This window comes from Solanum stenotomum, chromosome 6 (assembly GCF_019186545.1).
Source record: "Solanum stenotomum isolate F172 chromosome 6, ASM1918654v1, whole genome shotgun sequence".
NCBI lineage: Eukaryota > Viridiplantae > Streptophyta > Magnoliopsida > Solanales > Solanaceae > Solanum > Solanum stenotomum.
The window spans coordinates 38646913-38672674 of record NC_064287.1 but is presented as its reverse complement, the minus strand read 5'-3'; the positions used below and the strand labels follow the sequence as shown (position 1 = coordinate 38672674).

Sequence of the window (25762 nt, the reverse complement as noted above, 5' to 3'; positions counted from 1 at the left end):
AATTAAGAAGATGTTAATTTTTTTTTCTTTCAATTTTACTCTTATTTAGATAAGTGAGTTTTTATGTAAGTTTTTATCCATTGACGGTCGTCTTACCTTTCTCCTGTGCTATACTCTCAACTAGATCAATCGCTATATTCTAATATATTGAATAGGTGCTCTGTGGAACATGTTTTTATACAGTTCACTCTTTATTCCATATATTTTTTTTTTATTGTTGATTGAATTCAGGTAAGAAGGCATCTCAGAAGAAGGACATATATTAAGATAGGACTTATTCGATTCATCTATGTCAGTTTGAAGTTGGATCATTAGCTCGTGTAGAGAATCAATAAATTATTTCAAATAAATACTAATTAATTGAGGATAATTTATGGCATATTCATCAACAAATTGTAAGGAAAAAAAGATATTCATGTTTAAAAGAATCACATTTAATTTATCAAATGATCAAAATCACAATCATCCATATCAACACAATTTCTTACACAATACCCCCCCCCCCCACACACACACACACCCCATCCCACTTCAAACTAGCCATAATTCAAATGTTGGATGGAAAGTCAAAAGGCAAAGGAAAAACAGTGGAAGAATCAAGTAAATTGTTATGAAGAAAACCATACTTCCTCAACACTTGATTATCTGCAAAATTTAATGCCTTTTGCATTGCATCATAACAAGTTTCCCAAGAATATATTGGATTATAATCCCCACTACAAGGTTCACAACCAGTAAAGTGTGTAACAAATGGTCTCCTAATTGAATAATTATCCTTAATTAAGTACTCTTCCCAAACCTTAATCTCACTTACTACCTTCTCAGCATGTCTCCTCCTTAAAATAGGTATTTTTTTCTCTATTTCAAAGTATTTGTTTGTAATATTATCAAGTGTTTCTATAATATCCACCCAATAACCTTGGAAATAATATTCACTTTCTATGTATATTTTGTCACCCCATTTGTCTTTTTCTTTTAATAGTAAATATGATAGACCTGATTGGTCATCTGATTGTGGAAAATTTTTGTCCTTGAATGTTGTTCTTAAGATTTCACCCCATTTATTGTACTCTGGTGATTGTGGTCCCATTTTTGCCCAAGCTTCTATTAAGTCCATTGACCACTGACAATTTCTAATCAAGAACACTCCAGCATTGATACCTGTCCATAAAAGTAGCACAATCAATTAGTCGTAATTTATATGATATAGTTTGATTTGATACAGAAGTTATGATTAGTGTGACTAGAAATTATTTTATTAAGGATAAAATAAATATATTAAAGTTAATCTGTTCTTAAATATAAAATATTTAATTCTTCTTTAGGTTGACTAAAAAGAAAAGTAAGTCGTATAAATTGAGAAAGATGAAGTACTTCTTTCATTTCAATTTATTCTATTCGTTCCATTTTACATGACTCTTATATAAAAATAGATATTTCATTTTACTTATCAATTTTAATAAATTAAGAGAGTTTTTTTCCCTCCTACTATCCGTAATCATACTACTCTTAATATTAAATAACTACGTATTACATAGAGTAGTAGTAGTAGTCAAATTTAAATAATTTCAACATAATCAATATCAACATTATTAATGTCAGAATTACTAATACACCCAAGGGCTAAGCTAGCAAGAGTCGAATGGGTTCATCCGAACGACCTTCGGTGGAAAATTATACCGTGTAAACATGAGTAAAATATTTTTTTATGTATATATAGTAGATATTGAGCTCCTTTGACCTCTTCGTGTGCTTACTTTTTATATATCGAACCCACTTTATAAAATTTCTAGCTTCATCACTAAGTTAAATACGCCCTAAATGATTATTACAAGAGTATGAAAAAAAATTCTCTTAATTTGCTAAAATTGATAAGTAAAAAATGTTTTATTTTTTATATAAAGACCAAGTAAAATGAAATGGAGAAAATACCTGTCCAACTTTTGTTCTCATAGATTAACTTTGGCCAACCATAAACCACAAAGTTATGGTTTTTGTATTTCTTCAAAGGTAACTCGAAGTCCATGTCAGTAAAGGCAGCATCAGAGTCCACCCACCAAATCCATTCTGCTTCTGGATGAGCTACCATTGCTGCTCTAACAGCTGGCAATTTTGCCCAAAAGAAGAACATTTTTGGTTCCAATAATACATCATTGTAGAATATATCATATCCATGTATTCTACTATAATCTACCTGTCACAAATTTTATCAATTTTTAAAAAAACATATAAAAGAAGTCATCAAAGGTCTAAGAAAATATACATGCCATTGTCTAAACCTTTTCAAACTCCTTAAAGGGACTAAACTAAAATTATTAGAAAATTTTTTTAAATACACATCTAATTTTATCATAATTTTTAAAATTTTCTATCATTTAAAAAAATTTCAAAAATTTCCTCTCGAATACATTACTCTCCTCTTGTTGATATATCACAATCCCCCTCTTAGATACATCCCTCCTCTCTCTGATACATCCCTCACCTATGTATCTGAATGTCTGGTCTACTGATGTATCCGGAAGTCCAGTGATGTATCCGGATATCCTATCCACTCTCTAATACATCCCTCACCTATGTATCCGGATGTCCAGTGATGTATTCGAAAGTCTAGTGATGTATTTGAAATCCATACATTTTAAAAGAATTTTTGTAATTTAAAAAAGAGTAGAAAAATAATGTAATAAGATCTTAACACTGATTTATGTAAGTTATATCTAATTGTTCTTACATTAGCTAAACAATTGACTTACTCACAATTTCCATAAAGAGAAAATACAAAAAGAATTCAATTCAACCCCCTTCCCCCTTCCCTCTTGCACTTCCATGTCCATCTTATCCATCAACTTTGTTAGGATAAATTACTCTTAAAATTATAATCTCGAGATAATTTAGTTTGTGAACCAAACAATCACTATCAGCTATTGAACTAAAATAAATAGAATGCGTGAATAAAATTTAATCATCTTAACATGAGTATATATATATGTACCTTGTTCTTGAAGAACCTTAGCAACAAATGATCACCAACGGGGTTTTTACAAGGCGTGGATTGTGAACCCGAAACAATTAACATGCGCTCTTTTTCGCCTTCAAGCTTAAATGAAGGATGAAGATTGAACCATTGTCTTCGTTTGTCGTTCCAATTTTGTATTGGCTTCTCTATAGTGTAGCTCAAATTTGGTTCATCATAGAAATTTGTTGATCCTTCTTGATCTAAATTGAAGTCCAAATTAATGGTAGAAAAACTCGGATACTTAGGGCTCATGAAAGACCACAAAGCCAAGACTATAACTAATGTTCCACCAACAAACATAAACACATTAGAGAAAAATGATGAAACTTTGGTCATTGAGTTATAAGGTGTATGATTATTGCTAGCTTAGAAATTGAAAAAGGTCGACTTAGGGGTGAAGAAATGATGTCTTATATATATACATCTCCCACCAAGGGAGGGTCTGAAGAAAATAGTGTGTACACATATTTTACATCTACTTCATATAGGTAGAAGGACTGCTTGGAAAAGACTCTCGACTCAAATAAAGCAAATCAAAGCAGTAATAAAAAGAAAAAACAACAGTTGGATGTATCTTATATACATCTGAATGGTAAAATATTGTTGAAAGTATTAGGTCATTCAAATACTCACTCTGATTCAATTTGTTTGGCTTGATTCGAAATATAATGTTCAAATATTCAATATATATATATGTGAATTTGGACACTGAATTTTGAAAAACAAATAAATTACATATGTAAAAGCTATATAAAACGTAATCAATCACAATAATTAACAATCTAGAATATATAGAAGGTATCTGAAAAAATCATGATCAAAGCTAAAAATATCATTCACTAACTCATAATAATGTGTTATTAAATCGTTTAAAATTAACTAAGATAATTTGTGCCTGCATAAAAAGTCGCCCATAAACTTTTTGGCTTTGGTAGAAAATCATATTATTTCGATTATGTTCCATTAATTAAACACAAAACTAAAGCAGATTCCCTTCACTTTGCCAAAAGCAGAAAAGTTAATTAATATTAGTCACTAAAGCTTAATTATAAGATGTCACGATCTAATTTATCTAAGGCACCATAACATCAACACTTAGTCGGTAGGCAAATCAATTTTAGTTATAATCAGATTCCACTACGTACCAACGATAATAATTAAACATTTAAATCATTCGAAAGTCATATAATATCATAAATGCAGAAAAACACAAAGATAAAATATTAAAATATATATGACAAGTAATTCCCTAATTAATTATTGGGTTTTAGTGTTTAATTGTCCTTAACATATGCCTGCATGAAAATTGAAAAGTAACCCTTTATTTCTAGGCTTTTGCAAAAAATTATTCCATTACGATTATGTTCCATTAATTAAACACAAAAGTAAAGCAGATTCCCTTCACTTTTTTTTCTTTTCTTTTCTTTTTTAGAATTAAAAGTTAGATCCCAGGGACGTTTTTATTAAAATGGAGAAAAGAGGTGGCTCAAAGCAAAAAAAGAAAAAGTAAAGGACACTAGGAATTAAAAAATGAAAAAAATAAAAAACAAGAAGACAAAGAGACATTAGGAAAGTGCATCCACTTAGTACTCGTTCTTCTTCCATTGCTTCCTTCAGTCGCCGGAAAACCTCACAGATCTTGCAGGTGTGGGTTGCAATTATTTGGAGGTCCACAGGTCTCACAGACTTCATGATTCAACACCAGTGAAGACTTCTTCAACCTGGAAGCTGCAACGGTTAGCTGGATCTACAGGTAAAGGTGAATTCGTTCATTATTTGTGCAATATTGTCCTTCATCTTATAGTACATCAGTTTATATTTATTTACTTCCTCCAATTATTCATCTCAACAGGTTGAATTCCTGAGGAATTGATACCACTGTTCAAGACTTATAATTTTCGGAATACTTCATTTATAGCACTGAGTAAGATCCTTTTCTTTGACTGTATTACTATGTTTCTCCTTTGATATCAATGTTGTGATGACTACTCTATGTTGTTGCGGCTAGAGATGTACATAGATCGGTTTGATTTGATTTTTCATTAAAAAAAAATCTAAATCAATTATGTTGGTTTATTAAATTTAAAAATTAAATCAAATCACATAAAGTCGGTTTTTTCGATTTCGACTTTAATCGATTCTTTTGGTTTTTTTCGATTTTTTACTACTATACGGTGTTTGAAAAAGAGATCAAATATATTTTCACTTTCATGTGTGATAAGCTAAACTTAAAAAATGTTAAATGAATAAAGTTTTTCAAAAAGACGGTAAAATTCACATGAGTACAATTTTTTTTTTTGAAATATCAACGCTCATTATGTTAAATTAATAAAATTAAAGGCTACATGCAAACTGAATACAAAACAAAATATTTACAAAGTAAATTGTTAACTTTGAATTTGAGAAATTATAACAATATAAGTGTAACTTCGGATCTAAATACAAAATAAACTATTTACAAATTATAACAATATAAGTGAAGAAATCTAGCTAATACTTGTCCAGGTAAAAATAACAGTAGAACGAGAAATGCCCAGCTTATAGAGGACTTCCATGAAACCTTGATAAATGTAGATGAATACATGTCAGACAATGAAAACATATATTTGGTAATAAGTATAGATGCCATAGAAGGAAGACAAGATTCGTCGGATTCAGAGAAAGAAACTCTAATAAACGAAATAGGATTAGAAAAATTAGACTTAAACATCAAATATTTTACTTTTGTTGATATACAATGTGATCACCAGTTTTCTAAAGGTAAAGGTTTAGATAGTAAAAAATGTTTTAATTGCACGGGATATCCCAGTAAAGACAGAAGAGCTAAATGTATGAATTGCTATATAGAATGATGCCTTATGTGCATAGACAAGATATTTAACATTAAAGTTTTAGACCAGACGATAAGTACAAAAGAAAAAACATTAATATCCTTAGAAAAAAGGATTGATAGTTTAGAGGATAGAATAAGTAAATTAGAAAAAGGGAAAGAAAAAGTAGAAGAAGAAACCAGCTAAAACACAACAGAATAAGAAATCAAACTCTTAAATGAAAAGGAGGATTATAAATCATTTGAGAGATTAATTTGTAACGAATACAAGAAAATTAATACTATCAAAATATTAACAAGAATAATGATTCAAGACTGCGAAATAGAAACCTTAGCTCTAGTAGACTCTGTACAAAAAGCATAATAAATATAAGTATCCTGCCCCTAGATATAATAAAAGAATTTTCAAAACCACAAAGCGCCATACAAATGGATGGATCTTCAAATATATATAAATATTATGTTAGTAATGCTCAAATAAGTTTTTTAAATACATGTGTAGACTTTTATAAACCCACATATAAATTAGAAAAAATATGGGTTAGAGATTTAAATATTAGAGTAGACTTTGTTTTAGATTTAGATTTCTTACTACATAACAACAGAAGCTGTATCCTTACTAGAGACGGAGTAACATTTTCTAAAAATATGACTCAGACCTCAATAACAACAGAATCAGTTCCAACAAGATCCAGGAATCTTAAAAATACCGATAAATTTAATACAAATACATCAAAATGTAATAAAGGAGAAGAATGTAATTGTACTAGATACATGTTATTGAAGAAATTGAACTATTAGAACAAAGTTTATCTGATATGCAACTAGAAAAAAGTTATAACTTAATAGAAATTAATACAGAACTTTACAATTTCAAAAAAGGATTACAACATATAGGAATCATAAAAAATCAGAAAGATCTAGAGGAGGTAATTTCCACCTTAGATAAATTAGAAATAATCGGAGAAAGACCTCTAAAACACTAGAAAGCCAACCATATAACTTGCAGACTTGATATTATTAACCCAGAATATACTGTTAAAACTGCTTCAATAGAATCCACAAATGAAGACCTAAAAGGATTCGAAGATCAGATAAAAGAATTACTAAAAATGGGAGTAACAAGAAGATCGACTTCAAGACATAGGTCAGCTGCATTTATGGTAAGAAATCATAATGAAATAATAAAAGGAAAAACTAGAATGGTAATAAACTATAAAAAGACTTAATGACAATACTAGAATAGATGGATATAAATTGCCAGACAAATCAGAATTAATAAATAGGATACAAGGAAGAATTTTTTTTTAGTAAGTTTGATTGTAAATCCGAATACTTGCAAGTCAAAATGCATGAAGACAATATAAAATGGACAACTTTTACTTGCCCAGAGGGACATTTTGAATGGTTAGTAATGCCCTTTGGTTTAAAAACAGCTCCTCCAATCTTTCAAAGAAAGATGGATAATATATTTAGAGATTATAAAAATTTTTATTCTAGTATATGTAGACGACATTTTAGTATTTAGTAATAATAGCACCAAACATCTAGGACATTTGCAAGCAGTGTTTAAGTTATTCATAGATAATGAAATTATAATTAGTAAAAAGAAAATGGAATTATGTAAAAATCTTATAAAATTTCTAGGGGTAGAAATTGAAAACGGAAGGATAAAATTACAATCCCATATAGCAAAAAAGGTCTTAGAGATGCCTGATAAATTAGATAAAACCAAAGACTTACAAAAATTTCTAGAAATATTAAATTATGCAAGAAATTTTATAAAAGACTTAGGAAAAATAGCAGGACCCTTATATTCTAAAACATGAGTTCATGGACAAAAGACATTCAATATTGAAGACATAAAACTAGTACAAAAGCTTAAACAGATGGTTAAAAATATACCAGATTTAGCCCTCCCACTAGAAACTGACTATCCAATAGTAGAAACAGACGAAAGTCTAGAAGGATGGAGAGCAGTATTAAAAACAAGGAACAATAAATACGGAGACAAGAAAGATGAAAAAATTTGCGCCTATCACGGTGAAAAATACAAGGAGAAAGGAAACATGAGTAACATTTCTAGCAGTCATATATGGATTAAATAGTTTTAAATTATATATTATTAATAAAAAAGAAATTTTGGTAAGAACTGACTGCGAAACTATTGTAAAATTCCACCAGAAAATAGAAGGAAAAAATAATAGTAAAAGAAGATGACTAAATTTTTTAGACACTACATCAATATACAATATATCTTTAGAGCATATAAAGGGAAAATATAATTCCTTAGCAGATCAACTACGCAGACTTATGTAAACTAATTATTGATTTTCAGAATGAATACAAGCAAGAACAAAGACAAAGCATCCAGTTCAAGTAACAGTGGACGGATAGACAATGACTTATACTTGCAGACTCTTTTGAAAAACACTTTATTCCAATCACAGACAAGATTAGAGGAAGCAAGACTAAATACTACGAACATGGAAAGACTATACTTTGGGAAACATAATCTAATTTTCTATCCCCCGTCTAATCTAAGTTTCAGGGTAAAACCAGAAACAAAGATAGATAAACCTCAGAGATGCCTGATAGACAACCTATGGATAGCATACAACAAAATTCCAAGAGATAATAGTTATTTCATTTCAGTGGTAAATTCGTTAAGCCACTACTTTACAGACAAAAATGAAGATAAAAAATTCAGATTCTACATAATGGTTCAAGGAAGATTGTCAGGGGTTTTTCAGACATGGATAGAAGTGATAGACTCAATCAAAGACTTTCCAACCCCTCTATTCAAAGGATTTAATGAGTTAAACGAGGCATTAGACTATGCAAGAGGAACTCTTGGGCCTAACTATTTCATAAGTCCAGCCCTAAGAAAAAATTATACAAGTAAGCCCAAAATCGGAGCCAGAACCGGCAGATTCTAATCCTGAAGACACAAGGAGTAGAAGTGATGAGTACGATCCATCGATAGACCAATTTACTCAGCACCACGACCCAAATGAAGACGATGAATCAGGGATGAGTTTCGATTTCGAAGCACTATACAACCTGGATACCTAATAGAATACAGATACGTAAGCAATGATGTCAACAAAAGAAGACAAATAAGGATACATAAGAACTAATGTCATAAGTCATTACTTTAAAGACTCCACTACTCAGAAACGGACAAAGAAAGGGACAATTATTTTGATAAAGTCTTTCCACCCATGTGACGATGGGGCCCAAATAGCACCCGACAGGAAAGAAAGATTATTTCAATATTTGAAATTCGAAGTTCAAATCCGGATTCTTTGACTATAAATAAGACCATTTACGAGAAGAAGAGACAGAGCGAAGAACAGAGCAAGCGGAAGCATAAGAATACAAAGAGATTAGTGTGAGTAAAGAGTTTTTTAAGTTCTTAAAGTTTTAAGTTTTTTTTTAAAATAATAAATAAATAAAGTGTGAGTGTTTGTGTACAAAGAGTGTGAATGTTTAATTTTTCTGCAAGTAGCTGCAAGGTCACCCGGGGACTCTCGAAAGGTAAACCTCATTCCGACCATTATCATGTAAATAGTTATTTGTTTTCTATATCTTAGTAAGTTTCTCCCTATATTATGTATGTATTATTATGTACTATTATTATGAATGTATAATATGATGTTTATATTACTATGATGTTCATATACTCTTTAAATTACTCTTAGTAAATGGTTAGTTTCTTACCTTCTTAGTAACCCCGATGGATTAACCTGTAAATACCTAGGGAAGTTGAAAGTCCACCATGGTCAGGGAACCGAAAGGACTGTGTATCCCAAGAAGCAGGTGCTAAGAACATGGGTTAAGGAAAAGAGATGAACAGAGTAAAGTAAAGAGAGATGAACAGAGTAAGGTAAAGAAAGATGAACATTTTAAAAAAAAGTAATTTTGGAAGAAATTACATAGATTTAGTAACAAAAAACTATTAAACTAGATAACGGAGCAGGAAGAGGGAGTACTGAGTAGGATTTTACAACATAATTTACAAACGCAACCTATTCTAACATCACAACCTAATTTTATCTAAAAATCTTATAAATTTTATTTAAACGTTTTATATTGGTATAAACGTTTAAATAAAATTTATAAGGTTTTTAGATAAAATTAGGTTGTGATGTTAGAATAGACTGCATTTGTAAATTATGTTGTAAAATCCTACTCAGTACTCCCTCTTCCTGCTCTATTATCTAGTTTAGTAGTTTTTTGTTACTAAATCTATGTAATTTCTCCCAAAATTACTTTTTTTTTAAATGTTCATCTCTCTTTACCTTACTCTGTTCATCTCTTTTCCTTAACTCATGTTCTTAGCACCTACTTCTTTAACCACACCCTGGGACACACAGTCCTTTCGGTTCCCTAACCATGGCAGACTTTCAACTTCCCTAGGTATTTACAGGTTAATCCATCGGGATTACTAAGAAGGTAAGAAACTAATCATTTACTAAGAGTAATTTAAAAAGTATATGAACATCATAGTAATATAAACATCATATTATACATTCATAATAACAGTACATAATAATACATACATAATATAGGGAGAAACTTACTAAGATATAGAAAACAAATAACTATTTACATGATAATGGTCGGAATGAGGTTTACCTTTCGAGAGTCCCCGGGTGACCTTGCTGCTACTTGCAAAAAAATTAAACATTCACACTCTTTGTACACAAACACTCACACTTTATTTATTTATTTTTTAAAAAAAAAACTTAAAACTTTAAGAACTTAAAAACTCTCTACTCACACTAATCTCTTTGTATGCATATACTTCTGCTTGCTCTGTTCTTCGCTCTGTCTCTTCTTCTCGTAAATGGTCTTATTTATAGACAAAGATTCCGGATTTGAACTTCGGATTTCAAATATTGAAATAATCTTTCTTTCCTGCCGGGTGCTCTTTGGGCCCCATCGTCACATGGGTGGAAAGACTTTATCAAAATAATTGTCCCTTTCTTTGTCCGTTTCTAAGTAGTGGAGTCTTTAAAGTAGTGACTTATGACATTAGTGCTTACGTATCCTTATTTGTCTTCTTTTGTTGAAATCATTGCTTACGTATATGTATTCTATTAGGTATGCAGGTTGTGTAGTGCTTCGGAATCGAAACTCATCCCTGATTCATCGTCTTCATTTGGGCCATGGTGCTGAGTAAATTGGTCTATCAATGGATCGTACTCATCACTTCTACTCCCCATGTCTTCAGGATCAGAATCTGCCAGTTCTGGCTCCGGTTTTGGGCTTTCTTGTATAATTTTTTCTTGTATAACTTCCTTAGTTTTTTCTTTAAGTAACTTACAAAGGGAACTTGTATTATTTTTTCTATTCTATTTTTTTTTCTTTTTTGTAAGAATCTCTTAGTCTTTGTACTTGTCTCTGCTACCTCAGTGAAAGTTGCTGGCAAAATCCTTACACTTTTGGGCAAAGTGTCAGCCATCAACGGATTTGATGAGTCTTTACCCGCTACCGTTTGAACAAGACTAGTTGTACCTTTAGCTGATACAATAGCTCTTTCTACATTCGTTGGGAAATGCACACCCGTCTTATCTATTTTATAATGAGATGGAGAACTCTTCGATCCTTCTGGATGGTCTTTTATTTGTAATAGTATACTTTGGTTGGTACTAAAATGTAAAGTCCTTTCTTGTAAGAAATGAATATGCTAGGTCATTTTTTCTTTTTCTTTCTCTAGTTTCTCAATGGTTTGGTTTAGTCTTTTGAATCCTTCGGTCATTGAAGAGCAGTGGTCACAAAAAATTATTTTGTATGTATCCTTTCGAATGTTGTATTGTAAGAAAGGTGTTGTAGTTTGTCTTAGGGTTGGACTTATGAAATAGTTAGGCCCAAGAGTTCCTCTTGCATAGTCTAATGCCTCATTTAACTCATTAAATCCTTTGAAGAGAGGGGTTGAAAAGTCCTTGATTGAGTCTATCACTTCTATCCATGTCTGAAAAACCCCTGGCAATCTTCCTTGAACCACTACGTAGAATCTGAATTTTTTATCTTCATTTTTGTCTGTAAAGTAGTGGCTTAACGAATTTACCACTGAAATGATATAACTATTATCTCTTGAAATTTTGTTGTATGCTATCCATAGGTTGTCTATTAGGCATCTTTGAGGTTTATCTATCTTTGTTTCTGGTTTTACCCTGAAACTTAGATTAGACGGGGGATCGAAAATTAGATTCTGTTTCCCAAAGTATAGTCTTTCCATGTTCGTAGTATTTAGTCTTGCTTCCTCTAATCTTGTCTGTGATTGGAATAAAGTGTTTTTTGAAAGAGTCTTCAAGTATAAGTCATTGTCTATCCGTCCACTGTTACTTGAACTGGATGCTTTGTCTTTGTTCTTGCTTGTATTCATTCTGAAAATCAATAATTAGTTTTCATAAGCCTGCTTAGTTGATCTGCTAAGGAATTATATTTTCCCTTTATATGCTCTAAAGATATATTGTATATTGATGTAGCGTCTAAAAAATTTAGCCATATTCTTTTACTACTATGTTTTCCTTCTATTTTCTCGTGGAATTTTACAATAGCTTCGTAGCCAGTTCTTATCAAAATTTCTTTTTTATTAATAATATATAATTTAAAACTGTTTAATCCATATATGACTGCTAGAATTTCTGCATCTATGCTACTCATGTTTCCTTTCTCCTTGTATTTCCCACTGTGATAGGCGCAAATTTTTTCGTCTTTCTTGTCTCCGTATTTATTGTTCCTTGTTTTTAATACCGCTACCCATCCTTCTAGACTTCCGTCTGTTTCTACTATTGGATAGTCAGTTTCTAGTGGGAGGGCTAAATCTGGTATATTTTTAACCATATGTTTAAGCTTTTATACTGGTTTTATGTCTTCAATATTGAATGTCTTTTGTCCATGAACTCCTGTTTTAGAATATAAGGGTCCTGCTATTTTTCCTAGGTCTTTTATAAAATTTCGTGCATAATTTAATATTCCTAGAAATTTTTGTAAGTCTTTGGTTTTATCTAATTTATCAGGCATCTCTAGGACCTTTTTTGCTATATAGGGTTATAATTTTATCCTTCCGTTTTCAATTTCTACCCCTATGAATTTTATAAGATTTTTACATAATTCCATTTTCTTTTTACTAATTATAATTTCATTATCTATGAATAACTTAAACACCGTTTGCAAATGTCCTAGATGTTCGGTGGTATTATTACTAAATACTAAAATGTCATCTACATATACTAGAATAAAATTTTTATAATCTCTAAATATATTATCCATCTTTCTTTGAAAGATTGGAGGAGCTGTTTTTAAAACGAAGGGCATTACTAACCATTCAAAATGTCCCTCTGGGCAAGTAAAAGCTGTCCATTCTATACTATCTTCATGCATTTTGACTTGCCAGTATCCGGATTTATAATCAAACTTCCTAAAAAAATTTCTTCCTTGTATCCTATTTATTAATTCTGATTTGTCTGGCAATTTATATCCATCCATTCTAGTATTGCCATTAAGTCTTTTATAGTTTATTACCATTCTAGCTTTTCCTCTTATTATTTCATTATAGATGGAAGGAGGGACTGGCAGACTACATTTTCCGAGAGAAAAACACTTGAAAGAAAAATGTTAGGTACTTCTAAGAGTATGAGTGAGTAGTAACTTCTCCCGCCAGGGAAAAGTTTTTTCTAAATATGTTGTTAGTATTAGTATAATATGTATAGTGTGATTGTAAAAATTATAATATGAAATAAAAAGTTGGTTTTTATACTTCTCTTCTTAAAACTCCATTAATAGTCTTAAGTGAAGGTTGTGATCTTCAGCCTTAGGGAGGAACAATAGCGAAGTAGCCAAGACTGAGGTCGTTAGGGTGAAAAGTGGATTCAAACTAGACGAGCTGAAAGATAGAATTCTTGACATAGAGTTGTTCCTCCCTAAGGCTGAAGATCGCAACCTTCACTAATAAATTCTCCTGCGTAATTTAAACAACCTAGTAATCTTTGAATTTCTTATTTTGTTGTTAATTTATCAGGAAATTCTATGATCTTTTTTGAGATGTGTGATTGGAGTTCTATTTCATTTTTTGAAATAATCATTCCTAAGAATTCTATTTAATTTTGGGAAAATGCATAAGTACCCCCCTGCCTATATCCGAAATCCCAGAGACACACCTAACCTTTACTAAGGTCCTATTACCCCCCCCCCCCCCCACCCCCCANTACCCCTTTTCGGCCTACGTGGCACTATCCTTGAAAAATTTGTCAACATGCGTTGGGCCCACAAGATAGTGCCACGTAGGCAAAAAAGGGGTAGAATATTACATATAAAATAAGTTCGGGGGAGGGGGTAATAGGACCTTAGTAAAGGTTAGGTGTGTCTCTGGAATTTCGGGCATAGGCTGGGGGGGGGTATTTATGCATTTTCCCTTTAATTTTTTATTGATGTCAGTTTTTTTCTGACTTAACACAATTTCATTTTTTAAATAAATTTCTGAAAATTCTTTCAGTGTTTTTCTCTCAGAAAATGTAGTCTGCCTCTCAAGAAGCTAAATTATAGAGTATTTACTGCATAATTATCCGCAACCCTGTTTTGAAACAACACAAAACCTGTTTAAAACAGCAATAAAATAACGGTATCAGAGCCAAGGAACTAAAAGAAATTATGAAACTAGATTTTACTCTAGTGAAACCTATATGGTATATAGAAGGATAACTCTTAGTAGCAATACTACAGGTAATTAAAAAATCAGATGAAGATCTAAAAAGGAAAATAGTAACCATAATTACTCTGAAAAATAAATCTGAAGAAGAAAGATTTGAATTATATTATAATTTTTCTGAAGAAATTATAGATGATATGAATACTTCTGACAATTACTTTTCAGAATAAATAAAAATGAGCCTAAAAGAAGTCTCAGAATTATTAAAAGACTTAATAGAAAGTCATAAACAAATAACTTTAAGGTTAAAAATGATAGAATTAGAAATTATTTCTATAAAAGAAAATCTTCCGGGAAGAAATACAAACATAATTGAAAAAACAGAAAAGTTTGACAAAAAAGTAAGTGAAAAATACATAAACGAATTACTAGCAAAAAAATTTGCGAGTAAAAATACTTATCAAAAAGGAAGAATGGATGAAATATTAATCCAAAAATTCCTAGAAAAACAAAAAATTGAAAAAGAAAATCTAGAAACAACAGAAAACAATTCTGAATCAGAAAAAGAATTGCATAAAGATGAATGAACTAGATGAACTAGTTTATGCAATGGAAGATCTTAATCTTTCAGAACAAGAAATGAAGGTATTCATGAATAAAGGGGAAACAGAAGGACCCCAAGGAAAATTTGAAGAAGGTGAATCCCAATCCATTAAAGAAGAATGACAAGAGCCAGAAAAAGAGGGAATTTTTTTTGCAAATAAAGCAAAAAAGAATAATGATTTTATAAAACACTATCATAATAGTGATAAATCAAAATTCATGCCAAATAGACTCCCAACAGGAAATATTGGAACTCAATTCTTAGATCTCGATTGTAAAAGAGATCCACAAAGTAGTTTGGACTTATGGTATCAAAACATGCTTCTATATTTCCTATTAGGAAAAGGAAATAATACAGATGAAGAAAAATATATCATTATGATAAATACCTTTATTGGAAAAGTAAATGATTGGTTTTCTGGATTAACAGATGATGCAGGAAAAATAATAAAAAATGATACCCTAGAAGGATTAAAAAATTCCTTACAAGAAGGTATAACTAAACTAAAACAATATATAGCAAATGAATTCTTTGGTGGACAAGGAAATACAAAGGAAAATAAAGAAATGATAAGAACAATTCCTAAGGAGCAATTAGAAAAATTACAAATTTGTAAAATGAGTTATTTTCAAGAATACACTTGTGAATTCGAAGAATATTACTATAAAATATTTGATAGTGGAAAAGAAATGTTACCATATCTTGAAAAGTACTATAAAAAATTACTAGGCTTTTGGGCCAAATATTTCAGAGAAGAATATGAAAAAATAAAATAAAAAAGGAGACACTCTTGGTCAAAGAATAAGCTTCTTAAAAAATAGACTTGGTCAATTATGTATGTCATATAATATGCAAAGAAAAGCTAAAAGAATAAATACACATATATACTGTCTAGATACAAATACCGCCACCCAATGGGGATATAATGATAAACCTTATAAGAAAAGAAAACTCAAAAAGGGTTTAATAAAAAGAAAAAATATTTCTAGACAAAATTATGTACCTAGAAAAAAATACTATAGGAAGAAAAAAGAATTTACAAAATCAAAACCTGCAGAAAAATGCAAATGTTATAATTGTGGTGAAGAAGGTCATAAAAGTTACGAATGTAACAAAAAAAGAGTAAAAATCTAAAAAATTGACAAAATAGATATCGATTCTGATCTTGAATCAATAAAATCAATAGGAAATGAAGACTTCTTTGATGAAATCTATGAAGAATATTCAATCAGTTCAGAAGATTCTAACTAAATGAGTAAAGAAATTCAACAAAGAGAAGATTCAGTTCAAATCCTAGAAACGGAAGAAGATCACAGAGCATATGCTTTAAAAGCAACCTTTGATGGAGAGATATTCAGAAAAATCCAAGGATTAAAACTAAATCTTAAAATAGAAGATAATCTATTAAGTAGAACGTAAAGAATGTTTGCAAGAGACAAAATTTCCTATCATGAGTATCAGGAAATAAAAAAAGTAATAGAAATTACCAAAACAATAGGAAAACATAAACTAAACCTGTTAACAAAACATATGATAGATCAAATTCTTAGGAAAATTCTTGAAAAGAAAAGGAAGAAAATGAATTATGTTCATTTAGGAGGAATCCAAATATTAGTCAAATCGACTTTTAAAGAAGGAATTAACTGTCCAATAGTTATTAATCTATCAAACGAAAGATTTATAAATGCAAGAGAAGGAAATCTTGGTATAGTGGAAGGAAACCTAGCCTATACAAAGCTTCTCTTCACATATTATCCAAAATATTGTATGTCACTCAAAGATGCTGATTTTCATGACGCATTGAGTTTACATTTCCAGATCAAAAGAAAGGATCTATTTAAACCAGGAAATCATATAATGAGTATCTATTATCAAGCTCTGTACACAATTACAAACTCAAACTATGGAAAAGTTTATAGAAACAAACAAAACGATCGAAATAGATCATGAATGTGCAGGGATAGCAAGAATTGTTGAAGCAGAAATTCAGCAAGCTCAAATTCCAGATGAATATGAGATTCAGTTTGGAAAAACACAAGAAATAGGAAGTACTAGTGACCCTAGACTTTCAATAGAATATGGAAGGAATTCCATTAGAAAAAGTATATCTAACAGATATCCTTTAAAATTTTTAGAAACTTCAAACATCATTAAGATAAAAGGAAGAATCTTTAATGGAATTGAATGGAAACATCAAGAAATCTTGATACAAACAGGAGCAACTGCTAACCATGTAAAAGGTATTTTACTAGATGGACTATCAATATACGAAGGTAAGCAATATACTTATAAAACCTTCGAAGGAAACAAATTTAGTTGTAAAATATGGTAGATTTACCTATACAACTTGATACAGTAAGAATAACAGTTCCATGTTATATTACAAATCATGAAAGTGATCATGATTTAATCCTAGGAAATCTTTTCCTAAATAATTTAGAAGACTATAGTATAGGAAAAAATGGCATAGAAATGTTATATAAAGGTGAAACATGTTTCATACCAAAAATATAAATGCCAAAAGAAACTAATTTTAAAGTTTCAGTTTTCATAGAAATAACCTTCTATGATACAAAAATAATAATCTGTTGTGAAATAGACAATGGATCTGATGCAAGTTTAGCAAAATCTTTTTTAATAAAAGATTGGGACATAAACAAAAATAACATATCAATGATTGGAATCATAGGAGATAAAGAAAAACTTTCAAAGTCTAAAGAAAAAGTAGAGATAATCTTAGGATCAAAGATTGTTTCTATAAATAAATTATTTGCTTATGATAAACTGGAAACAAATTTATTATTAGGAAATGATTTTCTACAACAGTTTCAGGATTATCATCAAACATTATACATGATAAGCCTTAAGACTCCTTGCGGACATTTTATAAAAGTCCCAAGAAAACAAAATCCATATAATCTTGAAAAAGACAATGGAATTTTTTTTTAAAAAATACTTAGAAAATCTAAGAAAAATTACTTGTAAGTGTCTTAATCTAGAAAAGATTAAAGAAAATTTACAAAAATCTTATGGAGAAAATCCATTAGAAAAATGGGAACAAAATCATGAAATGACAACTTTAACCTTAAAAGACCCTAGCATAATTATTAGAGTTAGGCTCATGCTCTACAATGAAGATAAAATTGAATTCAAAATTCAAATTAAAGAATTACTCAACTTGATCTAATAAGAATGAGTAAAAGTCCTCATAGTAGCCCAGCATTTATGGTATGAAATCATGCTGAAATAAAAAGAGGAAAAACTCGTATGATAATAAACTATAAAGAGCTAAATAAAAACTACTTATTTGACGGATATTTTATTCCAAATAAGAATAATTTGATTAGCCTTGCAAAAGGAAAAACTTATTTCTCAAAATTTAACTGCAAAAGTGGATTTTGGCAAATAAAATTAGCAGAAAACTCCATTTAGTTAACTGCTATCAGCACTCCTAACGGACATTATGAGTGGTTGGTCATGCCCTTTGGGTTAAAAAATGCATCACAAATATTCCAAAGAAAAATGGATAAAATATTTTCAGAAAAAGAATTTTTAATTGTCTATATAGATGACATTTTAATATATTCTAAAACATATGAAGAACATTTAAGACATCTGAAAGAATTTTCAGAAATTTGTTTAAAAAATGGAATTGTGTTAAGTCAGAAAAAAGCTGACATCAATAAAAATGAAATAGAATTCTTAAGAATGATTATTTCAAAAAATGAAATAGAACTCCAAAAACATCATAGAATTTCCTAATAAATTAACAACAAAACAAGAAATTCAAAGATTTCTAGGTTATTTAAATTACGCAGGAGAATTTATTTCGGATTTAGCTAAGAAACGAAATATACTACAAAAATTAATAAGAAAATCCAATAGACTTGGATGGACAGAAGAACACACAGAGTGTATCAAAAGTCTAATAGAAGTATGTGCTAAGTTGCCAAAACTTAGATTACCAGAAGACAATGATAATCTGGTTTTACAAACTGATGCATCTGACTATCATTGGAGAGCATTATTGCAAACCGATTTAAATGAAATTTACAGGTACACAAGTGGTACTTTTAATGATGCTGAAACAAGATATTCCACAAATGAAAAAGAATTATTGGCCATTGTTAGAGGAATCAGAAAGTTTTCTACTTTCCTTTTGCCAAAACAATTCGTTATTAAAACTGATAATACACAGGTGTCAGGACTAATATTTAACAAGCTTCCTTCTGAACCTCAATACAGAAGATTGCATCGATGGCAAGTGTTATTATCCTTTTATTCATTTACAATAGAATACATTAAAGGAAGTCATAATTTTCTTACAGATTTCATCTCCAGAAATATCCAATATGGACAATCGGACGAAAATCCTGGTAAACAGGATATATGAAAAAATGGAAACAGTGGATGAATCCATAGACAATAAAAGCCAGAGGCTATTCAAAATCAAAGATGAATTGTCAAAGTTATCTGAACAAGCTCGGACTTTACAATCCGAAATAAATCAGCTTAGTACTACACAAGTTGAAAACATGAGAGAATTTTTACTTTTATGTGAACATTTGGATACATACCCAAAACATAATTCAATTCTAAGGGGGAATATTAATCCCAACAAAGTGGCAGTAGATGTCCCACTAGCACTTAGTGCCCAAAACATCTCTAAGGTAAGCACAGATATGCCTAATCCTACATCAAAAAATGAAGGAAAAAGCCGAGCAACAATTGAAGCTTCTATTTCGAAAGAAGGAACAAGCTCATCCTCAGTAAAAGCTGAAAAACCTATCTCTGGGAAACCAGAAAGCAAAACTAACCAAGTTCCTTCAGGAACACTAGATTGGCAAACAGCACCCTAAAGAAGAAGAGTATCTTGCATTTACAAGATACGTATACAACCTCCCTGAAGAAAGCGAAGAAACATTTGGTGTTTTAGGAACTTTGTTTCCGAGAATATCAATAATTCCAAACAGATCACCGAGCTTCACACCTCAATTATTTGAATTTGGATATTTAGATGGTGTATATGCAAAACAGGATCTAAGAGAAATATCTCAATTACCAACAAAACTGTTCAATTCAGTTAAAAACTATGCCCAAGGAGATGGTGTTTATTGCAGATTTTACAGCATTTCTATGGAATGCAAAGATTTGCAGGCTTATTATCCAACTCTCAACTACATAGCAGTTGAAAAAATAAAAGATTTCAATGTCAAAGCCACAGGTGTAGACAAGAAACTTCCTCATCTTAACAAGAAGTGGATTCAAACTAGACGAGCTTTAGGAATAAAAGCATTATATTTTAGTCTTAAACGATTCTGTAATGAAGACTGCAGAGTCCTAGATCAAGACCAAGATTGGGTTTTGATAACCAAAGGAAAATCTAAATCAAAAGAATTAAAAGATAGAATTCTAGACATAGAGCTTCACAGATTAGGAGCAACGGAAGAAACATGGAAATTAGCATGTAAAATGCTAGATCATAATCATCCAGGAGCGGAATAGCTGTCAAATGAAAGATAAAACAGGAGACGTAAGCACTTACGTCATGAAGATATCAACAAATGAAAGAATCTTTTCTTTTCCTCAAAGTCAAAAAGAGAGGTCACATCTTGTCGGCCATCAACAAAAGAAGACGAAAAAAGACATCCTCATCTTATCAACAAAGAATCTTCAATCAATGAAGGACTAAAGAGAAAATATGTAGAAGTTTAGGGAAGTCCCTAAAAACATATATTTTGTAATAAGTCCCTCCTTCCATCTATAAAAGGAGAGGAACTTCATACTTGAGAGGCAGACTACATTTTCTGAAAGAAAAACACTTGAAAGAAAAATGTTAGGTACTTCTAAGAGTATGAGTGAGTAGTAACTTCTCTCGTCAGGGAAAAGTATTTTCTAAATATGTTGTGAGTATTAGTATAATATGTATGGTGTGATTGTAAAAATTATAATATGAAATAAAAAGTTGGTTTTTATACTTCTCTTCTTAAAACTCCATTAATAGTCTTAAGTGAAGGTTGCGATCTTCAGCCTTAAGGAGGAACAGTAACGAAGTACCCAAGATTGAGGTCGTTAGGGTGAAACATTGTTCATAGCCTAAAGGGAGAACTACTGCGGTAGTGATAATGACTGTTCATCGACAAAAAAGAAGGAAGGTATACACACAAACTTCTTTGTAAAGTATGTTATTGTATGCATATAATATGATATAGTATGCTTGTAAAATTAATAACATGCAATAAGAAGTTTGCGTGTATACCTTCTTCTTTTTTTTTCGATGAACAGTCCTTATCACTACCGCAGTAGTTCTCCCTTTAGGCTATGAACAGTGTTTCACCCTAACAACCTCAGTCTTGGCTACTTCGTTACTGTTCCTCCCTAAGGCTGAAGATCGCAACCTTCACTTAAGACTATTAATGGAGTTTTAAGAAGAGAAGTATAAAAACCAACTTTTTATTTTATATTATAATTTTTACAATCACACCATACATATTATACTAATACTCACAACATATTTAGAAAATACTTTTTCCTGGCGGGAGAAGTTACTACTCACTCATACTCTTAGAAGTACCTAACATTTTTCTTTCAAGTGTTTTTCTCTCGGAAAATGTAGTCTGCCTCTCAAGTATGAAGTTCCTCTCGTTTTATAGATGGAAGGAGGGACTTATTACAAAATATATGTTTTTAGGGACTTCCCTAAACTTCTACATATTTTCTCTTTAGTCCTTCATTGATTGAAGATTCTTTGTTGATAAGATGAGGATGTCTTTTTTCGTCTTCTTTTGTTGATGGCCGACAAGATGTGACCTCTCTTTTTGACTTTGAGGAAAAGAAAAGATTCTTTCATTTGTTGATATCTTCATGACGTAAGTGCTTACGTCTCCTGTTTTATCTTTCATTTGACAGCTATTCCGCTCCTGGATGATTATGATCTAGCATTTTACATGCTAATTTCCATGTTTCTTCCATTGCTCCTAATCTGTGAAGCTCTATGTCTAGAATTCTATCTTTTAATTCTTTTGATTTAGATTTTCCTTTGGTTATCAAAACCCAATCTTGGTCTTGATCTAGGACTCTGCAGTCTTCATTACAGAATCGTTTAAGACTAAAATATAATGCTTTTATTCCTAAAGCTCGTCTAGTTTGAATCCACTTCTTGTTAAGATGAGGAAGTTTCTTGTCTACACCTGTGGCTTTGACATTGAAATCTTTTATTTTTTCAACTGCTATGTAGTTGAGAGTTGGATAATAAGCCTGCAAATCTTTGCATTCCATAGAAATGCTGTAAAATCTGCAATAAACACCATCTCCTTGGGCATAGTTTTTAACTGAATTGAACAGTTTTGTTGGTAATTGAGATATTTCTCTTAGATCCTGTTTTGCATATACACCATCTAAATATCCAAATTCAAATAATTGAGGTGTGAAGCTCGGTGATCTGTTTGGAATTATTGATATTCTCGGAAACAAAGTTCCTAAAACACCAAATGTTTCTCCGCTTTCTTCAGGGAGGTTGTATACGTATCTTGTAAATGCAAGATACTCTTCTTCTTTAGGGTGCTATTTGCCAACCTGAAAAGAAGAAAACACTTTTGTTCCTGAAGGAACTTGGTTAGTTTTGCTTTATGGTTTCCCGGAGATAGGTTTTTCAGCTTTTGCTGAGGATGAGCTTGTTCCTTCTTTCGAAGTAGAAGCTTCAATTGTTGCTCGGTTTTCCCTTCATTTTTTGATGTAGGATTAGGCATATCCGTGCTTACCTTAGAGATGTTTTGGGCTCTAAGTGCTAGTGGGACATCTCCTGCCACTCTGGAATTTGAGCTAGCTGAATTTCTACTTCAACAATTCTTGCTATCCCTACACATTCTTGATCTATTTCGATCATTTCTTTGTTTCTATAAACTTTTCCATAGTTTGAGTTTGTAACTGTGTACAAAGCTTGATAATAGATACTCATTATATGATTTCCTGGTTTAAATAGATCATTTCTTTTGATTTGGAAATGTAAACTCAATGCGTCATTAAAATCAGCATCTTTGAGTGAAATACAATATTTTGGATAATATGTGAAGAGAAGCTTTGTATAGGCTAGGTTTCCTTCCACTATACCAAGATTTCCTTCTCTTGCATTTATAAATTTTTCGTCTGATAAATTTATAACTATTGGACAATTAATTTCTTCTTTAAAAGTCGATTTGACTAATAGTTGGATTCCTCCTAAATGAACATAATTCATTTTATTCCTTTTCTTTTCAGAAATTTTCCTAAGAATTTGATCTATCATAGGTTTTGTTAACACGTTTAGTTTATGTTTTCCTGTTGTTTTGGTAATTTCTATTACTTTTTCTATTTCCTGATACTCATGATAGGAAATTTTGTCTCTTGCAAACATTCTTTGCATTCTACTTAATAGATTATCTTCTGTTTTAATATTTAGTTTTAATCCTTGGATTTTTCTAAATATCTCTCCATCAAAGGTTGCTTTTAAAGCATATGCTCTGTGATCTTCTTCCGTTTCTAGGATTTGAACTGAATCTCCTCTTTGTTGAATTTCTTTACTCATTTAGTTAGAATCTTCTAAACTGGTTGAGTATTCTTCATAGATTTCATCAAAGAAGTCTTCATTTCTTATTGATTTTATTGATTCGAGATCAGAATTGATATCTATTCTGTCAATTTTTGAGATTTTTACTCTTCTTTTGTTACATTCGTAACTTTTATGACCTTCTTCACCACAATTATAACATTTGCATTTTTCTGCAGGTTTTGATTTTGTAAATTCTTTTTTCTTCCTATAGTATTTTTTCCTAAGTACATAATTTTGTCTAGAAATATTTTTTTCTTTTTATTAAACCCTTTTTGAGTTTTCTTTTGTTATAAGGTTTATCATTACATCCCCATTGGGTGGCTGCATTTCTATCCAGACAATATATCTGTGTATTTATTCTTTTAACTTTTCTTTGTATATTATGTGACTTACACAATTGACCAAGTCTATTTTTTAAGAAGTTTATTCTTTGACCAAGAGTGTCTCCTTTTTTATTTTCTTTTTCATATTCTTCTCTGAAATATTTGGCCCAAAAGCCTGGTAATTTTTTATAGTACTTTTCAAGATATGGTAACATTTCTTTTCCACTATCAAATATTTTATAGTAATATTCTTCGAATTCACAAGTGTATTCTTGAATATAACTCATTTTACAAATTTGTAATTTTTCTAATTGCTCCTTAGCAATTGTTCTTATCATTTCTTTATTTTCCTTTGTATTTCCTTGTCCACCAAAGAATTCATTTGCTATATATTGCTTTAGTTTAGTTATACCTTCTTGTAAGGAATTTTTTAATCCTTCTAGGGTATCATTTTTTATTATTTTTTCTGCATCATCTGTTAATCCAGAAAACCAATCATTTACTTTTCCAATAAAAGTTTTTATCATAATGATATATTTTTCTTCATCTGTATAATTTTCTTTTCCTAATAGAAAATATAGAAGCATGTTTTGAAATAATAAGTCCAAACTACTTTGTGGATCTCTTTTACAATCGAGATCTAAGAATTGAGTTCCAATATCTCCTGTTGGGAGTCTATTTGGCATGAATTTTGATTTATCTCTATTAGGATAGTGTTTTATAAATTCATTATTCTTTTTTGCTTTATTTGCAAAAATATTTCCCTCATTTTCTGGCTCTTGCCATTCTTCTTTAATGGATTGAGATTCACCTTCTTCAAATTTTCCTTGGGGTCCTCCTGTTTCCCCTTTATTCATGAATACCTTCATTTCTTGTTCTGAAAGATTAAGATCTTCCATTGCATAAACTAGTTCATCTAGTTCATTCATCTTTTTGCAATTCTTTTTCTGATTCAGAATTGTTTTCTGTTGTTTCTAGATTTTCTTTTTCTTTTGGATTTTTTTCTTCAATTTTTTGTTTTTCTACGAATTTTTGGATTAATATTTCATCCATACTTCCTTTTTGATAAGTATTTTTACTTGCAAATTTTTTTGCTAGTAATTCGTTTATGTATTTTTGACTTATTTTTTTGTCAAACTTTTCTGTTTTTTCAATTATGTTTGTATTTCTTCCCGGAAGATTTTCTTTTATAGAAATAATTTCTAATTCTATCATTTTTAACCTTAAAGTTATTTGTTTATGACTTTCTATTAAGTCTTTTAATAATTCTGAGACTTCTTTTAGGCTCATTTTTATTTATTCTGAAAAGTAATAGTCAGAGGTATTCATATCATCTATAATTTCTTCAGAAAAATTATAATGTAATTCATATCTTTCTTCTTTATATTTATTTTTCAGAGTAATTATGATTACTATTTTCCTTTTTAGATTTTCATCTAATTTTTTAATTATCTGTAGTATTGCTACTAAGGTTTCTCCTTCTATATATACCATATAGGTTTAATAGAGTAAAATCTACTTCCATAATTTCTTTTAGTTCCTTGGCTTTGATAACATAATTTCTTAAGGCATGATAATCCTGAAACTGTTGTAGAAAATCATTTTCTAATAATAAATCTGTTTTCAGTTTATCATAAGCAGATAATTTATTTATAGAAACAATCTTTGATCCTAAGATTATCTCTACTTTCTCTTTAGACTTTGAAAGTTTTTCTGTATCTCATGTGATTCCAATCATTGATATAT

At 30.4% G+C, this 25762-nt stretch overlaps 2 protein-coding genes and 1 pseudogene across 39 annotated transcripts in view; 1 reads left to right on the top strand and 2 right to left on the bottom strand.

Moving 5' to 3' along the window:
* LOC125868829 (mannosyl-oligosaccharide glucosidase GCS1-like) overlaps positions 1 to 25762 on the bottom strand; it is a 206422-nt gene that overhangs the window by 23227 nt on the left and 157433 nt on the right. The window lies entirely within an intron of this gene.
* LOC125868826 (vacuolar sorting protein 3) overlaps positions 1 to 25762 on the top strand; it is a 206237-nt gene that overhangs the window by 64751 nt on the left and 115724 nt on the right. The window lies entirely within an intron of this gene.
* On the bottom strand, positions 548 to 3598 carry LOC125869448 (glycosyltransferase 6-like; annotated as a pseudogene).